The sequence below is a fragment of the Battus philenor genome, unplaced genomic scaffold, assembly GCF_028537555.1.
Source record: "Battus philenor isolate CCGP_79_NKW_IND1 unplaced genomic scaffold, ilBatPhil1.0.hap1 SCAF_14, whole genome shotgun sequence".
Taxonomy (NCBI): Eukaryota; Metazoa; Arthropoda; class Insecta; order Lepidoptera; family Papilionidae; genus Battus; species Battus philenor.
The window spans coordinates 2,478,510-2,483,769 of NW_027181676.1; the positions used below are offsets into that span (position 1 = coordinate 2,478,510).

At 33.3% G+C, this 5,260-nt stretch overlaps 1 long non-coding RNA gene across 1 annotated transcript; it reads right to left on the reverse strand.

The window, feature by feature from the left end:
- Window positions 1–533: 533 nt before the first annotated feature.
- Window positions 534–1,891, reverse strand: LOC137933855 (uncharacterized). Its single transcript, XR_011109135.1, has 2 exons — window positions 1,727–1,891; window positions 534–1,078 (listed from the first exon to the last, which is right to left on the reverse strand). It is a non-coding gene; the product is annotated as an uncharacterized lncRNA (long non-coding RNA).
- Window positions 1,892–5,260: the final 3,369 nt, after the last annotated feature.

The window sequence follows — 5,260 nt, forward strand, 5'->3', positions numbered from 1 at the left end:
TTTCGCGTTCGAAATATATTTTATTTTTGCATTTGTCGGGTCAATGACATTATACAATGTCTTTTGTTTGAATATCATCGTATTTATACTTCGAATCGTATATGTACATATTTCATCAACCATTGCAAGACAAAGTACTTTTATTATCATCATCATCAATTCCCGTAGGACATTCATTGACATAGGCCTCGGAACGGAAAGAAGCGACATTTAACGACCTTAATGTCATCTGTTCACCTTATAAGTGGAATTCCTTCGCCGCCTTCCTTCGTCGCGCTTGCCAGTTCGTTCCTCTATAGGTTTCCAATAGGACGGATTGGAAGCGGTATGCATCAAGCATTTTTGGATAACCTTTGCCAATGACTATGTACACTTTCACGCTTACTGGTCTGTGGTCTTCAGAACTTTAAGGCCACAACGGTCATTTGTTCTGCCCTCTCTGTGACCTGCCTGCTACCACTTAAACTAGCAAATTCGCTAAGTTACTTACCCACAATCTAATTTGAAAGAAATTGACTAAAAGTACAAAGATATTCTAATCAATATTTATTATCAAATCTTCAAACCGAATCATTACAAAAATTTTATATTAATAATATCACAGATAAAAAACCAATGTTTGTCTATCTGTCCACTGGGGAAGCTTGAACAAATTTCGTTCATTATTTTCCGAAAATCTAAATTTATTTCCTCTCTTCATCAGTTATTATAGGTCGCGTAACAAAAAGATCTAATAACCCTTTAATGAAGCTGTTTAATCTGTTAAAATGAAATACATGTGTTTTGTTAGTACGCAGAAAAAATAACCCTAAACCATTAGATAGAAGCAAAGAGAAGCTATATAAAACAATAATGAGTTTCAATTAAATTTTGACGACGTGTTTATTGAATGTAATACAATTTTGCGATACTAAATGTTGTATGGATGCGTGCATCGTTAGTAATGATCTGGCTCGTCGATGACCAGGTTCAGCAAAAATGCATGTCGTTGAAGTTCTTCCGGTCTTTGAATATGGGGCCCCACGCCCCGTAGTCCTTTTTCTTTTCTTGCTGCTTCACCTCGAACGCCGCAGGCTTTCTGCAACGCAAAAAGAAACTTTTAATTAAAAATTTGGAGACCACAGACAGGCAAGAGCCGATTAAAACGTCCACTCATAAAGTAAACAAACGGCTTTGTTAAGATCATCAGAAGATGTTGTATTTAGGCCACTTCCTACCAGTCCTATTAGAAATGTGTGAGAACGCCTACGTTCCGTGGACATCTTACTGAAATAATGACGGTGTTAATTACGAATCGACAAAGCGCAAAACTTTCTATTGGCTATTTATTTCATATCTTTGTTAAAGCACTTTAACGAACTATTGAAAAATATAGCAAAGTTAAAGACCTGTCCCAAGCTGTAACTAATTGACGTTAATAAAAATCAAATCATTTACTTCACTTAAATTAGGATTAGTTTTAATTTGTATCCAAAACTAAAAATTAATCGATCTAAAAACATTAACTACATAGTTCTGTCTCAATAGATCGCCACAATGTCTGGTCTTGCCCTGTCCGTATCCAGAGACTTCCCTCGATCTTGGCTACGGTTGGTCCACCTTCTGGAGGATCTACCCACGCTGTATACACGCTCGTGGACCCAATCAGGTACACAAGAGATATACCCCGACCACTGTCACATCATACGAACAATTCTTCGAGGATTACTAACAGTTATAAACTTACTTAATTGGAGCGGTGATGTCGAATTGCTTGCAGGCGTAATTTGCCTTGGAGGCGGTCTTTAATTCGTCACCACGGGCCATTGCTGTTGCTGCTGGTGTGCACTGAGTCAGTACGAGCCAAAGAAGGGGATATGGATGATGATGGAGATGAGGAGAGGCCGGGCAAGCTGTCTAGGGCACGTGCTGTATGTGGGTAAGCACCGCGTGTTCCAGCCGGTTACCGGTATTAGCCCGGCGGCTGCCTTTTCTTGTGCACAGGTTTTTAGCGAGCCTGGAATAAATAAACAGATTCTAATTACAAACAAAAAGGGGCGGCGTATTGCAGTATAGTTCATCGCTCAATAGAACAAAAACAAAAAAAATTAAAATGTTAACGTGTTTTTCCAAATTTAAATTTAAAAAATCGTATATAAATATTGGGGCCATAATTTAACAACACCACAACGCATTGCTTTATTTTTTTTGTTCCCAAGGCTTGGCCAAATGCTATATAAAAGAAAAAAAACGCCTGTCATTGAAAATGGTGGACAGAGATAAATTCACTAAGAAGTTATTTTTATGTAAACAATTAATTGAAACTCTATATTGACAATATAAATTAGTAGAAAACGGAGAATCCGTTTTTTTTTTAATTTGTAGACTCTTTAAATTAAAAGTTTTTTTAATGTACATACAAATACTTGTATAAAAAAACTTTTTTGTATTCTATGCCTTTTAGGCAATGTAACCTCAATTCTTTTTACTCCCTTATGGTTTTAAAATTTAAGTTTTTATTAATTTTTATTTTGAGTTTTTATTAAAATTTTTATTTCATTTTATTTTATTTTAAAGTTTTCATTTAATTTTAAGTTTTTATTGAGATTTAGACAAATATTTAACAACAATTTTTTTGAGCCTATTTTTCATAATAAAAATTAAATCTTTGATATCTCTGAAACTATTACATTTTGAATCGGGTGTACGGTACATGTCAATTAGACAGAGAATGAGCTATGTTCACTCCTTTAAGGCTTCTACACAATCACATTAAAGATTTATTATCAACAATTTTTTTTTAATCACATATTTGAATAGTTATTTTTAATCTGTTATTTAAAACGATTAAAATATAGTAGCATACATTTTAATATAATATTTTATATGTTTAAATGACATTCAAGGCTATGATAATGCATAATGAATATTATACACAAGTATATCGTTTATGTGGTGTGTAAACTGCATTAATTAACATAAAGAACGAAGTCCTAGCGGTCAAACTGGATGGACAAGATGATGCAATAGAAAATAACTATGGCAACATTCATGTCAAACATGTTTTCTAAAGAATTCTCTGTTGTCAAGGAGTACGTATCCATGTTATATTATTGATAACTGTCACCAATATTACTTAGCTATCTATAAGTCGAAGACGAATTAAGAAACATTTTTTTTATTTTCTAATCTCTTTTATATATTTTTTTTAAATTTTCGTTTTGTCTTTTATTTCCACAGAAGCAGAATTTATATAAATTTATATAGGGCAGGCAGGATTGCGATAACAGTATGATATTATAATACATAAAGGAAGTTGCTGCCCATCCTTTGGCAACTTATTTGTGGGCTGTGGTAATCCTATACAAATAATGCACAAAATGTAAATTATATAAAAGACTATATCGAAATCGCGACCAACGATCGCATACCTCAGAATTTACCACTGGACTACCACAGCCCAGGCATTTATTGAAGGTCAAAATGAGAGCAAAAAGTCGACAGCAACCCATCTTTGACCCTAAAATCCAGTTTTCTAACCTTGTTTTACATTGTTGTTTTGGGGCAGTATAAAATAAACATTTATTACTTGTTACAACAACACATACACACTTAAACATGTAAAATTATTTTTAAGATAAAACTGAGGAAAAGTAAACATAAAGTAAGCAAGTTAAAAAAAAAACATATATCATTAATTACAATATATTAGCAGGTACAACTAATTTGTATCCCAATAATGCGTAATATACTTGTGTTTGTATGCTTATATAACATACAGCGCTTGTGTCTTACTATAGGAGTTAGAACAATGTTTCCCAACGTGGTACCCACGCCCGCCAGGAGAACAATTTGATTGAGAGAGGGAATTCGAAAGAGGACTCGACGTGTCGACACGAGTTAAACTCTTTACCTTTGATATAAAAAATATTTAGACATAAAGGCCTAAGTATTTTAGAAAGGCTAAATTGCACATGGCATATAAAAGGTTAGAAAATATTGATTAAGAGATAACTTAGATAACTTATTAACGTATTTATGAAAGTAATCTTGAAAACAACTCCTCTGAATTCTGTGTTTTTCTCTCAAAGCTATATTTTAAGTTAAAGTATGTCATTATAAACGAGTATTTATTTTAGTTTTAATCAAATTGGACACTTAACATTTATCTTTTGACGTATACGATCACGATATTTTTATTTTTAGCATATACAGGATGCTCGATCATCGGTGTGTGTGCTTTAAAAGATTACATTAATTGCTTATATTTATCAGCAAAAAACTTGAAAGCTTTTACACTAATATCCCATCATGTATCACTTCGTTACTCTATCAGTGTGCTAATGTGCCAATAACTTCTGGCAGTAAAAATTTTGCAGGGAGAGATAGAATACAATAATTACTTTCAATATATAGAAATCCGTATTAATAAAACGTTTTTTTTTTTTACTTTTTATCATTAGGTAATACTTATTTATTTATGGATAAATTAAACAATACATAAAATGATATCAAACCAGGTGTATATTAAAACCGATAGAGCTTTTAGTCCTATTTCCACCTGTTTCCAAAGTGCATGATGATGATATTTACTCTTTTCAATGTGAGCAGTAAACGCGTAATGGATTTTATTTTACTATAGCAAATATGAATAAATAAAAAAATGTATAAAGTTTCAAGACTAATGCAGTTTCCAGAATTCTAAGAGCTAACAGAATTTTTTTTTAACCAAAGAGTTTAAAAGTAAAAACTTTTTAGTGTGTCTCGAGTTTAAATAAGTGTGGATTGGTCAGGTGCCGATCGCGTGCACAAGCCGGTTCACCTAGAAAACGGTTTTACATATTTCGTTGTAAACAAGTAACCAGTTCCACAACTGCTGCGGGAGCTGTGCGTCACAAAGCAAAGTTCAACTTACACCTGATTTCTGCTTGTTTAACAAACTTAGTTTCAACAATACCTTGTCATTTACAACTTTTTTTTTGTTAGACAAAATCAAATAGATTAAGTTTTCTACATTTCTTTTTATCATCATTTCAGCTTATGAACATGGACAGACGACGTGTGTGGCAAGGTCGTGTCTGCTATTGCTGGCAGAACTGCGAATGAGTAGGTATACCTATGGCCCGTAATCATCATGGTGGTTACTTTAGATATAAACTTCCACTTCTGAACATAGATCTTCGTCAGGTTTACAATATTACCGATTTGAAGCGACCTAGATCATCTGTTCTGGTGGTTGGACAGCTAACGCTTGCTGGTCTCTGGTCTCCATTCCAAAACT